Raw genomic sequence first — 21,390 nt, forward strand, 5'->3', positions numbered from 1 at the left:
CATTACATAGTGGTCTATGGGAACTGTGTGTATATAAATATATATATATATACCGTGGGTATTGAAAAGAATCACCCCTCTCATTTTTTTGCTTTGCAGCCTGAAATAACGACAGACACAGTTTTTGTTTATCCAGTTGTAATTACTAAGTGCAACTAATAACATCCAAGTGAAAGATATAACACCAACATGTCAAGCAAAAATAAAGACAATTCAAAAACAGAATCAATGAGTTGAAAAAAGGATCACCCTTTTGTGTCAGTATTTTGTTGAACCACCTTTTTGCTTTAATTACAGGCTTTAGTCTGTTGAGATATGTCTCTACTAACTTTGCACATCTAGACTGTGTAATATTTTCCCACTCTTCTTTGCAGGTTTAAGTCTGGGTTCTGACTAGGCCATGCAAGGACATTCACCCTTTTCTCCTTCAACCATTGTGTGGTCATTTTTGCTGTGTGCTTTGGGTCATTGTCATGTTGGAAGGTAAACCTTCTTCCCATTGACAACTTCCTGGCAGAGGGCAGCAGATTTTCCTCAAGAATTTGATGGTATTTTGCCCCTTCCATTATTCTTTCTATCCTGACAAGTGCTCCAGTGCCTGCTGAAGAGAAACAGCCCCATAACAAGATTTTACCACCTCCATGCCTTACTGTAGGTATGGTGTTATTTGGATGGTGAGCTGTATTGGATTTCCTCCAGACATATTGTTTGGTGTTGAGGCCAAATAATGAAATTTTAGTCTCATCTGACCATAACACCTTTTTCCATGTGGCCTCAGAATCCCCTAGGTGTGTTATGGCAAAGTTCAGTTGTGACTGCATGTGGCCTTTCTTGAGGAGTGGCTTTTTTTCTTGCAACCCTCCCATACAAGCCACATTGTGGAGAATTTGTGATATTGTTGCCACATGCACAGAATGACCACTCTGTGTCATAAATTCCTGCAACTTCTTCAGAGTTGCTGTGGGCCTCTTGGGCTTCTATGACCAGTTTCCTCCTGTCTCTTTCATCCAGTTTGGAGCCATGCCCTGATCCAGAGAGGGTCTGTGTTGTACCAAATATCTTTAATAAATTACAAAGGTAAGTGTAGCACTAGTTTAAACTCTTGCTACATATACTTCTCCGTTCTCACAACGGGATAAAAGTGATGACAGTGTTACAGTGAATTGCGAGTGTATATGTGCGCTAAAAAACAGCTACAGGATTAGGTTTATATTTAAATTTTATTGATATATATCAAATAGTGCTTCTATGTGCTTAAAGTTCTAAATATAATTAATATTTAAGGAGTTGAGGTAGTCACTAAAGTGCTGTTTGTGTGTGTTGTACAAAGTGCTTATTAGAACATATGTTCTTAACAGATAAAAATTATCAACAATAGAAACTAAAGTTAATCAACAAATAGCAATTTAATCAATAATCAAAAACATGCTTGCAAATATCTTACAAATCCTTATAACATCTCTTATAAGTTCAAGAACATGACCGGTCATTCCATAAAAAATAAAATAAATTGATGTCTAATATGATTGACTGTCTACAATGGATTCTACTATAAGGGTCAAGGTGGAAAAAACAGACACACAGTTAGTGCCTCTTTAGTGTCATATAAATCACACAAAGTTGTTCCGTTTCGTATAAATCACACAAAAGTGGTTCAGTTTCTTAGACAGTAATAAATATCACTTTGTTTCTTATATTGGTGATTTAATGTTTGTTTATATCAGTCTTATACAGTATTAACTTTGCTGATTTTAAAAGCAACTGCATGTCCAGTTTCACTATGTGCACTCAGAGTGAGAATTTAAAAGTAAAGCTGATGGTGGTATTGCTAGCACTATCCATACAGACTCATACACCACTCTTTGTAAAAGTGCCTACCTTCTTGGTTAGAACGGCTCTCAGATTGTCCGTTAGAGTTACCTTGTAGTAAGTTTACAGAACCTCGGCACCGGTGTCTTGAGAGTCTGGTATGGCTGCTTAGCCCGTTCACCGCTTCTCCAATGCAGTCGGGTCGTTCCTTACACCTGATTGTGGCAACCAGTCAGCAAGGAATAGGCGTGGTGATCTGTTATCGAGTCCTTTTTCTGCTCAGAGTATGTAGAAGAAAAGTAGTTCCTTATAATCCAAAGTAATCCTCCTTCTGAGTATAAGAATTATTTCTTAAAGATTTACCATCAACGTGTTTCACAGATAAATGGCTTTATCAAGATGGTTATTAAACATGGAAAGCGTCTTTTTAAATGCACCTTCCATTGGGTGATTGGGTGCCTCTTTCTCAAATTGTTTCAATGAGATTCGTTAAAGTGGTATATTTAAGGTGGAATCAATTGTTTTGGAGATTGAGATCCGTATTAAATTCTAATATTAGATCTTATAGAGTCACTGTATTAAAAGTATTCTAAAATTAAAGATAAAAAATAAACAAAATACATAAACATAAATAAGAGTGAAGTGCAAGGTGTCATTGTTCTTGTGTGAGGTATATGATTCTTATAAATGTACACAAAATCTTCAGTTTCCAAATTGATCTTTCTTTGGATACTTGAAATACATTCATCAATGTATTCCCTATAATATATAGTTAACAGTTTATGATATTTTGAAAAGTTTAAATGGGTATGTAAAATATTGGTTATATAACCTAAATACTTCCTTGATAAGGTTTTGAATTGAGTACATGGATCTATCTACTTCCTTATGCCATCTTACAATTAGCCACTTTGGTAGTGTAAATCGATAATGTGACTGCGTACTTTGAAATCAGGCTAATTGTGTTCAATCTAAAATAAAGGGATTGAGGTCTAATTCTGAATTTAGGCCATGTGGGAAAAGGGTACCCATATTGTAAATCATTTGTGCTTCTTTTAATAATAGTACTTAGTCAAAATCACCTCCACTCCATGGATTTTTGACTTTACATATGCCCCAATATTTAAGATCTTTAATGTTATTATTGTGTGCACTCCTGAAGTGTTCATATAACCTTGTTTCTTGATCTCCCTTCTCTATCAGGTTCAAATGTTCTCGAATTCTGGTGCGTAACGTGCAAGATGTTTCACCTAAATACTGTTTTTGGCATGGGCACTGAATGAGGTAAATCACCCCTTTCTGTGTGTTTGTGGAGGTGTAGTGTTCTGGTTTTGTACTATGCTTGCAGGCTTTGCAGCTATAGCAAGGGAAATATTCACTGAGATTGTTGCCCAAAAGGTCTCTGTCTTTGGTGGTAATGGATTTTTTTTGTAGTAAAGTCTCTTGAGGCCAGTATATTTTTTATATTCCTTGCTTACGATATATTATAGTTGGTTTACTGGATATTGATTTCCCTATGATGGGATCTGATTGTATAAGGTGCCAGTATTTTTTGATAATCTTATCTACATGTTTATATTGACAATTGTAGTTAGTTACAAAGGGGACTGTCAAGGTGTCATTACTTTTTTCTTCATGTGTGATTGTCTCCTTTTGTTTTTTAATCAGGATGTCTATCCTCTCTGTTTCTCTTGCTTGTAATATTTAAGTCTTAACTTCCTCAACCTTGTAACCTTTTTCTAAAAATCTATTTTCTAAAATTTTGACTTGTAAATCGTAATCAATGAGTGTAGTGCAATTTTGTCTTACTCTAAGGCACTGTCCTTTCGCAATAGACGATATATTGATTATCTGTAAGGGGGACGAAAGCAGTTTAGTTGTTTTTTTTAATGATATGAATAAAAATTATGTGAATTTAAATCAATGAGTATAGTGCAATTCCGTCTTACTCTAAGGCACTGCCCTTTCGGAATGTTTTTAATCCAACGGTTAAGATGACAACTTTGGGCATGGCTGCACATAGTTATTGGCGTCTATGGCCTTAAAATGATTTTTAGTATCAAGTTTGCCACAAAAATATCCAAATCTAAGAATGTTATCTCTTCTTTACATTTTTTTTTCATCATTTTTATTCATATCATTAAAAAAAACAACTAAACTGCTTTTGTCCCCCCTTACAGATAATCAATATATTGTCTATTCCGAAAGGACAGTGCCTTAGAGTAAGACAGAATTGCACTAGACTCAATTTACAAGTCAAAAGTTTAGAAAATAGATTTTTAGAAAAAGGTTACAAGGCTGAGGAAGTTAAGACTTAAATATTACAAGCAAGAGAAACAGAGGAAAGACATCCTGATTAAAAAAAACAAAAGGAGACAATCACACATGAAGAAAAAAGTAATGACACCTTGACAGTCCCCTTTGTAAATAACTGCAATTGTCAATATAAACATGTATAGAAGATTATAAAAAAAATACTGGCACCTTATACAATCAGATCCCATCATAGGGAAATGAATATCCAGTAAACCAACTATAATATATCGTAAGCAAGGAATATTAAAAATATACTGGCCCAAGCGACTTTACTATAAAAAAATCCATTACCACCAAAGACAGAGACCTTTTGGGCAACAATCTCAGTGGATATTTCCCTTGCTATAGCTGCAAAGCCTGCAAGCATAGTACAAAATCAAAACACTACACCTCCCAAGCACACAGAAAGAATATAAAATCTCAGAGACTATTCGGTGCAGCGATAAAGGGGTGATTTACCTCATTCAGTGCCCATGCCAAAATCAGTATTTAGGTGAAACATCTTGCACTTTACACACCAGAATTCGAGAACATTTGAACCTGATAGAGAAGGGAGATCAAGAAACAAGGTTATATGAACACTTCAGGAGTGTACGCAATAATAACATTAAAGATCTTAAATATTGGGACATATGTAAAGTCAAAAAACCATGGAGGGGAGGGGATTTTGACTAAGTACTATTATTAAAAGAAGCACAAATGATTTACAATATGGGTACCCTTTTCCCACATGGCCTAAATTCAGAATTAGACCTCAATCCCTTTATTTTAGATTGAACACAATTAGCCTGATTGCAAAGTATGCAGTCACATTATCAATTTACACTACCAAAGTGGCTAATTTATGGACTGTTTACAATGTAAGATGGCATATGGAAGTAGATAGATCCATGTTCTCAATTTAAAACCTTATCAAAGAAGTATTTAGGTTATATAACCAATATTTTACATACTCATTTAAATTTTGCAAAATATCATAACCTGTTAACTATATAGAGAATACATTGATTAATGTATTTCAAGTACGCAAAGAAAGATCAATTTGGAAACTGAAGATTTTATGTACATTATAAGAATCATATACCTCACACAAGAACAATGACACCTTGCACTTCACTCTTATTTATGTTTATGTATTTTGTCTATTGATCATCTTTAATGTTAGAATACTTTAAATATCGTGACTCTATAAGGTCTAATATTAGAATTTAATAAGGATCTCAATCTCCAAAACAATTGAGAGGGGGGGATTGCCACGCCTATTCCTTGCCAACAGGCTGCCACAATCAGGTGCTATGGGACAACTCAACTGCATTGGAGAAGCGGTGAATGGGCTAAGCAGCCATACCAGACTCTCCAGACACCCGTGCCGAAGCTCTGTAAACTTACTACAAGGTAACTCTAATGGACAATCTGAGAGCCGTTCTAACCAAGAAGGTAGGCACTTTTACTAAGAGCGGTGTATGAGTCTGTATGGATGGTGGCAGCAATACCGCTATCAGCTTTCATTAAATTCTCACTCTGAGTGCACATAGTGAAACTGGACATACAGTTGCTTTTAAAATCAGCAAAGTTAATATAAGACTGATATAAACAAACATTCAATCACCAATATAAGAAACAAAGTGACATTTATTACTGTCTAAGAAACGGAACAACTTTTGTGTGATTTATACAAAACGGAACAACTTTGTGTGATTTATATGACACTAAAGAGGCACTAACTGTGTGTCTGTTTTTTCCACCTTGACCCTTATAGTGGAATCCATTGTAGACAGTCAATATATAGTGATCCTACAATACTATATATCAATCAATAGGTATAATTTTAAGAGAAAGGAAGATTTTAAGAGAAAGGGAGATTTAGGGCTCCATGTACTAAGCAGTCAGCGAGCTACCCGCAACAAATCTCGCGTCAAAACTCGCAAACTGATATGTACAAAGCCGTCAATTATGTTAAAACTTGCATCTTTAAAATTGCGAGCGTACTTATCCGCCAAAACTCGCTACCTCTCCATTTTTTACTGTAATTAGACACATTTGACCACCAACTCACCAAAAACGAATGTACTAAAAAATCTATTTGTCCGCTCGCGTCAATCTCCACCCCACCTCGTTATTTTTGCCTCGCCACCTTTTAGGTGGCGGGCAAGGTACAAAACAATAGGAAAGTCACTCTAGACGCCAGTCTAGACATATATAAAAGGCAGTAATATCAGCATTGTACTTACATTGTTCATTTCAGCAGCTATGAAGAGAATTCTGTTTTTGTTTATTCTCCGTGTGATGCAAATCCGGGCTAGAAGACAGAATACTGGAAATGTAGCTAATCGTATCGTTAGAAGAAGGAGAGTTCTTGTCCCCCATGTATTCCTTCCACGGGTTGGTTTGCACGGCCTTTCTGACCGAGAGATCATACAAAGATTCCGGCTTGATCGTGAATCGATATTACACCTGTATCGAGAGATTGAAGATCATTTGGAGCCGATGACTGCTCGTTCACAAGCTATTCCGGGACTTCTGAAACTATTAGCTGCATTGCATTTTTTTGCAACAGGCTCCTTTCAGGCAGTTTCTAGCGTCATTATTGGAATGAGTAAATCTGCTTTTTCACGCCACTTATCCAAAGTAATAGGGGCTATGATGGTTATTTTTCATCGATATGTTTGTTTGCCATCTACCCCTGAAGAATGGCAATCTATCAAGTCAAATTTCTATAGGATGGCTGGGATGCCCAATGTCCTAGGTGCCATAGACTGTACCCATGTTGCTGTAAGACCACTTCAAGCTCGTGAGGAGATCTATAGGAATAGAAAGCATTTCCATTCCTTGAATGTCCAGATGGTCTGTGACCCCAACATGAGGATTATCAGTGTCCGTTCTAACTTTCCTGGCTCCTGTCATGATTCTTACATCTTAAGGCAGACTGGGTTATACCGGAAGTTTGAGGATGGAAATATGCCTGAAGGATGGCTTCTAGGTAAGCATAACTTGCGTCTAATTTGTCTCTCATTTCAATGTACAAAAATTGCGCCCAATTTGTCGACTGTAATCTGTATAGTTTAAATTTGTATTGTATAGTTCTGAATCTTTATAATTATTCTTATATTAATATTTATATTTATTATATCTTCTATTAGGAGATGGAGGGTACTCATGTACAGAATGGCTGTTGACTCCCTATAACAACCCACAGACCAGAAGTCAAGTACGTTTCAATGAAGCTCACCGATCTACCAGGGGGATTATTGAGAGGACTTTCGGTCTTTTGAAAATGCGGTTTCGATGTCTTGATCGTTCTGGTGGTGCTATGCAGTATGCACCAGAGAAAGTTGCAAAAATTATATTGGTTTGCTGCATACTGCACAATATAGCAATTAAAAGAGGCTGTCCATTAGAAGATGAAGATCCAATAGATGCTGATGATTTACCAGAAGAAATATGTGTAGAACAAGCTAATAGGCGTGGAAATGCAACAAGGGACATGGTTTCAGAACAATATTTTGAAGATTAAAGTTTCAGTTGATCAATAAAAAACTTTCTTTATTAACCTGTCTCCATTTTTTTTTAAGAATTAAGGTTATTAAAAATCACTCACGATAAACAGTTAAATACATAACAGTTGTTGCTCTTCAATTATCAAAGGTTTCAAATAAATAAAGTTTATGATCAAAGTTATTACAGACAATATATTATAGGTAATACATTGTCTTTGTGACATCACACTAGTGTCTACAGCTGCTCTCACTCTTTTACATAATGTGATTAGTGTAATGTAATCCCTCCATAGCTGATGCTAATTCATTGTATTGTGTCATTGAATTGTAGCTGTAACAAGCGACAGTATATTCAACAGTGCTTTATGTTATCAGATAGGATTTTTGAGTTAAAAAAGACTTGCTAATTTGATTTGTTTTATTCTAACCTCAATTTTTAACAGCTACTAGGTTTTCCCATATTCAAATAAATACCTTAAGGGCTTACTCTTAACACTTATTTTCTTATCCTTAATAATATATTTTTCCATTCAAGATTTGTTAAAAGAATAGTGGCATATAGAAAATAATGGCAAATAAATTATTTGATTACAAAATTACAATCTTTAAACATTATATATTAACAATTGTAAACCAAAGTAACTTTTAATATATATAAACACATATGAAACAAAGAAAATGTTTAGAAAAAAATAACAATTGTAAACCAAAGTACATTTTAATACATATAAACACATCTTAAAAAAATAAAATGTTTAGAAACAAAATAAAAATTGTAAACCAAAATAAATTTTAATACATATAAACACATCTGAAACAAAGAAAATGTTTAGAAACAAAATAACAATTGTAAACCAAAGTAAATTTTTATACATATCAACACATCTGAAACAAAGAAAATGTATAGAAACCAAATATCATTTGTAATAACTATAAACATCGATATTTACAAACCTTCATAAAATACATTAATCTACATATACATTATATTTTTTTCTATTTTTCGGGGATACATATCTATATCAATGCGCTAATGATTGACATAACGATTAATCACGTCATCGTCAAACATGTCGCGTCCTGAACCTTTTGGTGCTGGAGAATTGGTGATATTAGTTTATGCCATGGATAAATATTTCCCTAAACGGATTGGTGGTGTGAGGGGAGTGAGACAGGAATGCAGAGACAAAATTATATACGAGATGCTGAGAAGAATGCATCGTATTTCAAAAATTAAAAGAACAAGACGACAGTGTCTTAGAAAATATAGTGATTTGAAGAGAAGAGAACCGAAGTACTATAAATCGATTTGAAGATTGATAAGGACATGTAAGTTTCAAAATTATATATGAAATAATTTTTTATAATATAAAAAAAGGGTTTATTTTTGAACTGCGTCATCATTGACGAATCCAGGACAATATTATTTTCTGAGTGTTACTTTGACTATATTAGTATATACAATTGCAAAAAGTTAAAAAAGTAAGCATGCAGAACTGAGTTAGTAGATTAAAATTTAACTATATTAATATATACACTTAAAAGGTTAGAAAAGTTAGCATACAAAAATGAGTTAGTAGAGTAAAATATAACTATATTAGTATATACCATTGAAACATGCAGAACTGAGTTAGTAGAATAAAATAAAAATATATTACTATATACCATTGAAACATGTTAGAAAAGTAAGCATGCAGAACTGAATGTTTTGAAAACAAAAAATTACTTGGAATAATTAAATTTATTTTTTTTATTCCAAATTTTTTTTATATATATGTTTATAGATATGAGAAGTAGAAGAATGAAGTATGAACACCCACCACGGTACCTAAGGTCAATGTTGGTGCAAACACCCAGAAGTGAAGCTCTTTCTCCACCTTTGCCAATAACACTATTGGATATTGAATTATCTCCAAATTCATATGAAATTTTTCATAAAAAGACACAGACAGGTAATGACTTATTATTTAACTTTTAAATCATATATTTTAGGTTTTGGCTTAAAAAGTTTTAGCATGCAATATTAATCAAGTTGCTAATTTACTTCTATTATCATTTTTTTCCTCATTATCTTTCTATCTTTATTTGAAAAAGAAGGCATCTAAGCTAAGGAGCCAGACAATTTTTGGTTGAGCACCATGGACAACACTTTTTGATTGGTTCTGTCCAATTAGCAAGTACAACACAGTTGGTTCACCAAAAATGGGCTGGCATCTAAACTTACATTCTTGCTTTTCAAATAAAGATACAAAAAGAATGAAGTAAAATAGAAAGTTTATTTAAATTGCATGCACTATCTGAATCATGAAACTTAGAAATTGGGTTCAATGTCCCTTTTAATGATTATTATTATAGTTTTAAATAATATATCCTAGGTTTTTGATTTAATAGTTTTCTATCTTTATCTTTGTAATTACGTTCATAGATATTACCATGGAAGACATGGAAAATAGTATGGAAATGGAAGAATTTCAAAATCCTGATAGTGTGCCAATATTTGAAGCCTTGAGTTCAGATAATACTCAACCAAGGATAGAAGTTTTACCAACAATGATGGTAGATAAAGGTATGTTTCATACTCAGTAATCTTAAATCTAAGAAAATCAAAGTTTTAACTAATACATATTGTATATTTCAAATAGGAGTTGGCTCAGATGAAAGCTTTAAAGGAGTGGACATAAGTGTAGAAGCTAATATAGTAGATAACCTAGATAACAGCACATCAGGAGGTAATATTTGTGATGAAAAACCCTATCATACATTGCATATGTATATGAAAATTGAATTAAAATTTGCTTTGCATTTATTTTTCTACAGATTTATCTTCAAAATCAACTATTGAAACTGCAGACAAAAGTACTCAGAGTTGTCTTGAAGATCATGTTAAACAAAAAATTTCTAAAATTAGGGCAACTTTGGGAATGTTAATGGAGCGAGTAGATTTTTTATACCGTAAATATGTTATTTGATTTCATTTTTTGTTTTGTCATGATGATTGTCAGAAGAATGACAATTAATAACTGAGAAAAACTTTTGTGTTGAAGAATCAAAAGTGATTTTGAATTTATGTAAATAAACTTTTTTTTGGGCATAAAAAAATTTGTCTTTATTAAATAATAACATTTTAAACTTAAATAACACAAAAACTAACTTATTAAACAATATATCGATGAAAAAAAATTAACAGTGACTAATATAGTGTTATAAATAATAAATTAAATGTTCACTCCAGACGTGGCCTCTTTGGGTCTGTTGTACCCTCCCTTTTACTGACAATAGCCAACAGAGATTGTAATGTCCTTTCACTGATGGTTAAAGCTCTGTTAATTTGCTGGTTTTTCTCTTCATCCATCCGCCTCTGCCACTGGAACATTTCTCTTTGCAGCTGTAATTTCTGCATTTCAATCTCATTCCTTTGCATTTCTAGTTCAACATTTTTTTCTGACAGAGCAGCCCAGCGGTCAATATTAGTGTTAATCATATTTTGCATTTCTCTGTGGTCCTCTCTGTATTGCCTTGCAAGTGTCAACATTTCCCTCAATGCAACATCGGCCAATAGTCCTTCTGCCGGTGTATTGTCAATATTTAGACCACCTGTTTGCAGTGCAATTGGTGGTGCCTGTGTTTCAACAGGTTCCTCAAGGTTTTCCGGTGTGTGAATTTCATCTGGTTGCACATCTCCAAAATCTTCAAGAATATCTGGAGTCTCACTTCCATCATGCCCTCCTGGTGGTTCATCTTGAATGGGATTTTCCACTATCGGCATGAGATTGATAGTGATCTCCCTTGATGAGTTTTCTTCTTCTAGATCAAGACATAACAAATTGTTAGTAAATAAAAATAAAATGTTCTAAAAACACTTGCAGAAATAGAATAGAAGGAGAGAGCAGATACAACCGTCATACACCAATTTAAGTTATATTATATATATATACATATATGATACATACCATCAAATAATGGAGATGAATGTCCAGTCAATCGCTGGAAAAGACGTCCCAAATCACCTATAAAAAAATAAATAAAATAAAAATAAATAAATAAAATAAAAAGGTTTTTTAGTCAATGTAACCATATATTCAAACGCTATTACATTCAGTGAAATTTCTATTTGGAAAATTATTAATGGAAATGTACTTTGCAATTAACTGGACACTGAAGCAAAAATAATATTTTTGAGAATAAGATATATAGCATGGAATTTCAATCAACTTTCTAATGTAATACTATGATCAATTCTCGAAAAGAAAATAATGATAACATTTAAACCCATTAGAAAGTTGCTTACAATTGCATGCATGCTCTACACGAATCCTCATTTAAAAAAATTTGTACAGTGTCCCTTTCATGAAAATCTATGATCATTGCTATTTGTCCTTCAAATTACATTCCATCTGTAAAAGATCTCGAACTAGAATATGTCAATAATGACATTTAAAAAAAAATAAAAAAAAAAAAAATTGATAGATAAAAGAGATAAAACACACAACATTGAAATTATTCATTTGTAAAGTACTTACCAGTTGCTCTACCAACACCAGTTTCTGGAGTGCTGGTCCTTGCATCAGGAAGTGTGTCCGCCGAGGAAGTTGTGTGTGTACCATTAGATGTGGAGCGTATTAATTGTCCATGTGTAAAACTGGCCGAAGGTCTGGAAACAGCTGAACTGGGTGGTCTGTAAACCGCAGAAGATGAAGTAGAACAAGTGGGCACTTTGTTACTCCTCACAGGCTCTGCTTGTGTTGTTGGCGTTGCTTTAAAAAAAAAAAAAAAAATACGTTAGGTTTATTTTTATTTCTAGTTGAAACTGAAAGCTAAAAGTGTTAATAATAATAATCACAGCAGTGAATGAAGGCTCAATCATTAAAGGGACATGCCACCCACCTTTTTTATTTTATGATTTAGAAAGAGAATGCAGTTATAAACATCTTTATAATTTACTTATATTATCTAATTTGTTTTATTCTCTTGATATTCTTTGTTGAAAAGCATTTGATTGCTGCACAAAGAAGCCTCGTGTGATTGGCTCAACATGTGTATTTATTTTTCTTCAACTAAGAATATCTAGAAAATGAAGCCAAAGAAATAATGGAAGTAATTTGTAATGTTGTTTAAATTTCTATTCTCTATCTGAATCATTAAAAAAATATTTTGGATTTAGTGGCCCTTTAAAGGGACATGAACAAATAAAATTTCCTTTACAAATTGCATAAGAAAATGCTTTTTCAAAAATATTTAATTGTATTATGTTTTTGCCTTCATTGGATTTTTATACTTTGATGAAAAGCAAATCTATACAGGCACAGTAAATGATCATTGGTTGATGCACATAGATGGTTCATGTGACTGCGTCAACTATGTGCATAGCTATATCTGAAAAAAGTATATGTTTATAAAGCGGAGAACAATTTTGAAAGATGTTAAAAATAATATTCTATAGTCAAATAACGCAACATGGAAGTCAATAGATCAGAAATTTAAGAAGGCATGTGATCTGGGGTTAGTCTCATGATTAATGTCGGACATACCATGTTACACAACATCAATATTTTTTTAATAGTTTCAAATTACATTATTTCTATTGTCATTATCTCTTTAAGGTTTCTATGCAATACTGGTTTGAAAATAAACACATGGGTGTTATCTTTAGGGATCACTATATTAATAATCAACAAATCTTTAGTTCCGTTAGACCTTTAAAAAAAGGCAGTATAACAACCCTATTATTGTACAATCCCTTATACATATATGCAACATAAATGATTACAGTATTTGGGGCCTAAATGGCCTATATAGATTCAGATACTGAAGCGTAAGAAGTCAGATAATGTTATTTTAAAGCAATATATATTGGAGACAATGACCTATCATAATTTAAAAAAGAAACATTTGCGTCAATTATGTTGTACATTTACCTCTTAAATCACTGTCACAATCATCCGTTATGCCAGTGATGATCTCTGGTCCCAGACGCTGAACAAGCTTCTGCTCATAATCACTGAGGTCTGCCACATATGCTGGTCCACCTCCGGTAGCACGAGCCAAATTTTTTTCTCTGGCCAATTTAGCTTTGGCGAAACGTTTAATGTCGTTGTAACGCTTCTTCAGCTGACATCCTTTTTTCCTGGACCCTGGGCACTAACAGCGTCGCTGATCCTTTGCCAGATCTGCTTCCTCCTAGAAAAATTTGTTTGTTTGACACGACATCCAAACAAATAATCATAAGAGTCAATAATCATGTCAATCAAAACGACGTTTTGCTGATGAGAAAAGTGAGGATTCTTGGATTTTTAAGCGGTTTCAGATCCAGATGAAGCCATATCGAATTTGTAAATAAAGATCACAAAAAAGAGCGCTCTCTAATTACTCTCCAAAAATTTTGGAACAATAATAAAGTTGTTTAGAAAAGTTGTACATTTATAGGAGCAAAATTCTATTCCCGCGACTACTATGACGTTCATGACACCTTACATGTCACGTGTTAACAATTGGCCAGACAATTCAACTGAAAGTTAAGTACATCAGCTTAGTCGCGGCGAGCGAGGCGTCAAATTTATCAATATTCCGCCACTGCTCGCGGTGGGCTAGACGTGTCTATTTATTGTGGGATTATTAGTACATAGCAACAGCGGACATTATTTCGCCGGCGGCGAGTAACGGCGAGTTTAGCCGCATCTAAAATGACTGATGAATTGATGGCTTAGTACATGGAGCCCTAAGATTAGAGTTATATTAGACATAAATTTATTTTATTTTTTATGGAATGACCGGACATGTTCTTGAAATTTTAAGAGATGTTTTAAGGATTTGTAAGATATTTGCAAGCATTTTTTTGATTATTGATTACATTTCTATTTGTTGATTAACTTTAGTTTCTATTGTTGATAATTTTTATCTGTTAAGAACATATGCTCTATTAAGCACTTTGTACAACACACACAACCAGCACTTTAGTGACTACCTCAACTACTTAAATATTAATTATATTTAGCACTTTAAGCACATTATTATTATTATTATTACTATTATCGTTATTTGTAGAGCGCCAACAGATTCCGCAGCACTATTTGAAATATATCAATAAAATTTAAATATAAACCTAACCCTGTAGCTGTTTTTTTAGCGCACATATACACTCACAATTCACTGTACCAAATACCTTCCTTTGATATTTTCTTGTATCCATCTCCTAACTTGTGCCTGTCCACAACATTATCCTGGAGATCTTTTGACAGTGCCTTGACACCAATAGTTGATTGTTTGCTTCAGTTGCACTACCAGGGACTGAGATGCTCCAGTAAAGTTTTTTTTCATGCTGAGCTAATCAATATGCCCACAGCTGATCACAGTTGAAGGTCAAAAGGCTTTGTGTGTGCCGTTGAGAAGGTGATTAGCTATACCTGATTGAGTTTACAAGTAATTTTAGGACAGGTAATCCTTTTTGCTACTCAGTAATTCTGTTTTTGAATTGTCTTTATTTTTGCCTGACATGCTGGTGTTATATCTTTCACTTGGATGTTATAAGTTGCACTGAGTAAATACAATTGGATAAACAAAAACTGTGTCTGTCTTTATTTCAGGCTGCAAAGCAACAAAATGTGATTATTTTCAAGTGTGGGGGGGGGGGGTCAATAACCACTGTATGTATATGCTTATATATATGTATACAGTATATACTCATATTAACACATAAATATATATATTTATATATTTAGAAACATATATATTTATAATCAGCTGCCCCCTTCGCTGCCCTAGTTATCATGCCATGTACCATGGCATGAGAACAAGGTTCCTATTGGAGCCTATGGAAGTGCGCTCTCATGAACGCAAAGCTTCCATGCAATGTGAACGCGAGGATGCGTTCGCATTGCACCTAACTTGTAATATCAGAGCATAGTTGTTTGCACTGGTATTTTTAATTGGAGCGCAAATATCAATTTTGCGTATTCTACATTTTGCGCTCCACTCATAATTTAGTCTTTGTGTTTTATGTCCCTTTAATAGGGTGCCAGCCGAAATGATTCCCTTTTCTGCACAGAAATGTATTTGTTTTCTAATATGACAACTTCATGTAAAGAAAACTTCAATGCGTGAACGTATTGCAGACCTTCCTGATAGTCAAATGGCTGGTCAACACGAAAAAGAAAAAAAAATAGAAAAAAAGAAAATGAGAACACTGTGCTGCATTGATTTATTCAGTATTCATTACTTAATGTTAATTACGGAGTAATAATGTCACTACTTACTCACAAATGGAATTTAAACCAACAAGTGATGCAGCTAAGTACCTTAAATTTCTTCAATACATTCAGCGCAGTCCTCAAATTATAAATGTCATGTAATATAATAATCTGCTAATTCTGGTACATTACTATAGACATAATGATGTGGTTATAAATTAGTCTGTATTGTCTTCCAAAAATAATATAAAAAAAGAGATATGAGGTTTGATATAAAATGTGAGTTGAATATAAAGAATTAAATGCTTAGTCCGGGATTAACATTCAAATTTTAACATAACTTTATTACACACATATGGAAGGAAAAAAACATCATTGGTTGTGTTTATTAAAGGTCATCTTTAAACCAATTATAACCAACAAAACTCTTTCATATTTAACATGACTGCAATTGAGTCCCTAAACATTTACCTCAAGTTTAAGAGGTCAAGGGCCAAGACCCATATTTAATAACTATGACAGAGCAGTCCTGGGGAACTCTGCCTTGAGAAGTAATAATGGCAAAATAAGGAATTATCCTGGATTGCCTACATGTAGGGAGGAGCACCCTAGGCCCACACCTAGACTGGGTCACTCCTTCCTTCAGCCTGACCATCACTCCGTCCAATGGTTGGTATGTAGTGCCAAGTCCTATTGACCCTACAGAGTAAAAACAGTACTTCAATCCATAAGGGGCCTCAACACTGTTGACTACACAAGCCAACTAGCATCAAGTGGAGACCAAAAATGAACGTGCGTTAGCTTACAAAAGGCTAGCTCAATTAACCTTACTCCAGCCAAGGTGGGCAACCGCAGCAGGAAGCTGAAAGCGATCTAGAAGCTTCCTGTATCCCCTTTTAACCAAGCAGGTTAGTCCAACCCCTAACCCTGCAACAATGTTGCCAATACCCCTCACACACCCACACACTTTTTACATTCCAATCCCTACCAACCATTAACCCTAAATGGTGTTCTAAGCCCATAAAGAGCTCTCGTCTTTTCATATTATGGATTTATATCTTGGTAACAGAGTAAGAAAGTTAAGCGATTTCTTATTAAGGCAAGGGCGTAAAACTTTTTTTCTTTTAAAAGGAGGGACAGTCATTAATGGTGACATTGGCTGGACTGTGGTGCAGGTTCACACGAGTGAGACTACAGCCGATAGTTAAGAAGCATTAGTCTTAAGAATGTTGTTTCTTAACCTCTCTTCCAGCTCTGGACTGGTGGTTCAAAATCATCCCAGACTAAGCTTACTGGGGTGACTGAAAGCCACTGCTCTCACGCAAGAGCAACGGGCAGTGTTGTACAAGAAATAATAAATCAAATTAATAATAAGTGCAACGATAAATGTAATCACAGGCGTGACACGTTTTCAAATTGGGAACACTGTCTGCCCATACATTGATAAATGGAACCAAAAGCCCCAAAACATTGTAATCATATTTATTTAAAAAATCATATAGAAAAAGTGTTATTATTAATGAATATATTTTTTCTGTATATACTACTCAAATGTACAAAATTGTATTCAAAAGCACCTGCTTAATTACCCAATGAAAAGTGTGAATGCTTTTTTAGCAATGAATTACTGAATTTCTATTTTTTGCATAATGTTACTAAGGTTCACACAAAACCTGTAGGGGAACTGTATATGGGGAACAAGCATTATAGTTTGGGATCTATGGACAAAAGTAAATGATCACTATATACATATTATAATGACAATCACAAGAACAAAAAAAGTGCTGTGTAGGATGTTTTCTGCTTCTTTGTAAATACTGTAATATATTTGTGATTTGCTGAACAATATTTCTAACTCGGGAGGTTTAGTGATGCTGTCACTGTTTTGTGGGTGGGGCTGTATAGGAAGGGGGCATGTCTGGGTGGTCAGTGGGTGTGTCTAGTCATTTTGTGGGTGTGTCTGGGCGGTCTGTGGGTTTCTCTAAGGCAGTGATTTGCAAAAATCCTGTGGCACACCACCATCCCAAAATGTTACAAAATCACACATTGTAGCCTAATACAGGATATATATACAGTATATATACACACACACACTGACACTGTACTGTGCTGTCATGCCATGCCTCCTACAAACTATACATGACATATTGACATTCATTCACAAACAATCGTAATGATTGTCTGTGAATGAATGTCAATGTTATGGTTGTAAATGATGCCTGATAAGCCTGTCACATACCTCCCAATATTTCAAAATTTGAAAGAGGGACACCCCCGCACTGTTGTCAGTCTGCCGCGGCACACCTGAGGATCTCTCACGGCACACTGGTTGAAAAACACTGCTCTAAGGGAAATTCTGTAAATAGGGACATATGGCTGTCTTAGAGGGACATTGCTCAGAAATAGGGACAGTTGAGAGGTCTGTTTTTATGAAAACTACTGAGCAAGAGAGGTATTGTAACATTATTTTATAAACTAGGAAAGATTGAAAAAAGTAATTATGATCTTTTACTTCTCAGTTTTGTCATGTAATCCCTCCTCTCACTTACCATCTTCCCTTGTGGCTTTGCTATTTTTTGTACACGCCGTCATGTCATTATCTTCGGACATAGGATCAATAACAATAGAGACAGGTATTTTTTCTACAGTATAGAAACGTAGCGATTTTAATCTTTCATTTGTAACTGGAAAGGAGAAACACACTTCTAAAGCTGTATACCCAGAATCTGCAGGGGAGCTTGCTTCTTTTTGCTGTACCCAGCTACTCTGGTGGATCCTAGGCCAAAACCTCAGACATTTATTTTATTGGTTGTAAAATTCAGTGGCAGAACATTGCAAAACTGCTTTGTCACCCATTAAAAGACACAGTAAGAAGGGCTCTGCAAGGCAAGACCAAACAGGCCTTTTGTAGATTCACAGGAAATCAAAGCATTTCTTTCAAATCCTTAAAGCAATAACCAGGGCTGGCTTTATATCTCAAGTTCTGCCTGGAAAGCTTAAAGGGGCAGTATACACCAATTTTCATTTAATATGTAATAGACACTATTATAAAGAAGAATATGCACAGATACTGAAAAATAAAATCCAATATAAAACCTTTTAAAAAATGACTTAGAAGCTCCCAACTGTTGATGAGATTAGCCTTGGACACCCATTGAAAGGAGTTGATAGCAGAACCTCCCCCCTCCCCTGTATATGAAAAGACCTATTATACAAACAGAAGCAATCTGAAATCTGTATACATCAGTATACATCTAAAACTGTGGGGCTTGGTTAGGAGTCTGAAAATCAGCACAATGGGCTATATAAATGGATCTAGTGTATAATGTCCCTTTAAAGTGATGGTATAGTCAGTTTCACTTTTTACCAAATGTTAATACGTGAGTTAAAAAATATAGTAGCGCTTTTGTATAAAAGTTACTTTAGCTGCAAGTAGTCATATATTGCTATTGAACATCGCTGTCATTCAAATTTTCCAGGAATCTTTTAACCACTATATATTTTTTCCCCATGATTTGTTAACCCTATATCTAACCGTAATTGTGTCCAACTGGCTCGCTAAAGTCAAAGGGATACTAAACCCACATTTTTTATTTCATGATTCAGATAGATCATGCAATTTTAAGCAACTTTCTAATTTACTCCTATTATCAACTTTTCTTTGTTCTCTTGCTATCTTTATTTAAAAAGCAGGAATGCTTAGGAGCTGGCCCATTTTTGGTTCAGCAACATGGATAGCACTTACTTATTGGCTGCATTTAGCCACCATTACACAAACATAACCCAGGTTCTAAACCAAAAATGGGCTGGCTCCTAAGCTTTACATTCCTGCTTCTTAATTAAAGATTAAAGAAAACAAAGAAAATTTGATAATAGGATTAAATTAGAACGTTGCTTAAAATTGCATGCTCTATCTGAATCATGAAAGAACAAATTTGGGTTTAGTGTCTTTAATAGTAGCTCCACGCATAGTGGCATGAAAGGGTAGTCCTAATGACGTAAGAGATTCTGTTGTGATTTGCTGTTTTCTTTGGATTACTGTCAATCTAGCGGAGAAGTGTCTGCAAGTATCTAAAAAAATAGATTTAAAAAAAAAAATGTATTTCAGTATACATTATACTATTGTCTTTCAACAATATTTAGCAAATTGTAAATTTAATTTAACAAATTATTGTTTATTTAAAATTTATCAAAATTAACTTAATATATTAAAAAGTATTAATTATTTGTATTATTTTTAATATAAGTACATACTAAATATAACTATTTAAATTTCCCCCTGCAAATTCTATTGAGATGTTTCCTGCAACTGCTTCAAGCAAACAGTGGATCTCGTGATACGCTTTTTACTTAAATATCTATAGATTTACCAACAGCGCTTGCATACTCTTTCTTAAGAGCATGCAACATTAATTACATATAAACGGGGTTGGATCGCTCTTTACAGATTGAAACCGGTGGAGCGGTTAGTGAATTTTATATATATTTTTTATTACAACAACTTATTTAAAAGAAAAAATATATATATATATGTTCTGAGGGGTAGTCAGTTGCTCCCCCCTATGAACTTTTTCCAGATAAAAATATTGAGGTAATATGAGATAAGGAGGCTCTAAATTCGTACATACAGTCGGAGGTAAGCTCTCTTCCTTAACAGATTGGGTGCAATACAGAAAGGCAAGATTCCACCTAAGAGGGAGTGGAAACGGTATTGCCGAGTAAATGTTTACATCTACTATCGAAGAGGTTAAGGTAGGATTAAAGGGACACTGAACCCAAATTTTTTATTTCGTGATTCAGATAGAGCATGCAATTTTAAGCAACTTTCTAATTTACTCCTATTATCAATTTTTCTTCGTTCGCTTGCTATCTTTACTTGAAAAAGAAGGCATCTAAGCTTCTTTTTTGGTTCAGACTTTGGACAGCACTTTTTTATTGGTGGATGAATTTCTCCACTAATCATCAAGAATAACCCAGGTTATTCACCAAAAATGGGCCGGCATCTAAACTTTCATTCTTGCATTTCAAATAAAGATATCAAGAGAATGAAGAAAATTTGATAATAGGAGTAAATTAGAAAGTTGCTTAAATTGTATGCTCTATCTGAATCACGAAAGAAAACATTTGGGTTCAGTGTCCCTTTAAGGAATCCACCTATGCTTGACCCTGCTATATGACAACCAATGGCAATGGGCACCTGGTGAGGTAGGCTAATGGAATTACAGCTGTAATCCCTTGGATGTTTTCTACATTACATAGAGTCGTTCATACACTATAGGAATAGGAACTTGAGGACATAATACCTTAACCGACTGTCTCATGTTTTGACATACTGCTTACGCTGTGGACTGATTTATAGAGTGATCCCTTTATTTTGACTATCTCCCACCTCGATCCTGTCCTGGAACTTTGATGGTACTATCCACAGTACTCTGCATCTGACCTATTTTTTATAGCATTAACTTACTGGACTTACTTCAGCAAGGTTTTATTAACAAGGCATCATTAATATAAGGACTATTTATGGACAGAGTTTTTCATCTCAAATATGCCTTAATAGTTATTTTTATATAGGTTCAGAGGGC

This window comes from Bombina bombina, chromosome 7 (assembly GCF_027579735.1).
Source record: "Bombina bombina isolate aBomBom1 chromosome 7, aBomBom1.pri, whole genome shotgun sequence".
Taxonomy (NCBI): domain Eukaryota; kingdom Metazoa; phylum Chordata; class Amphibia; order Anura; family Bombinatoridae; genus Bombina; species Bombina bombina.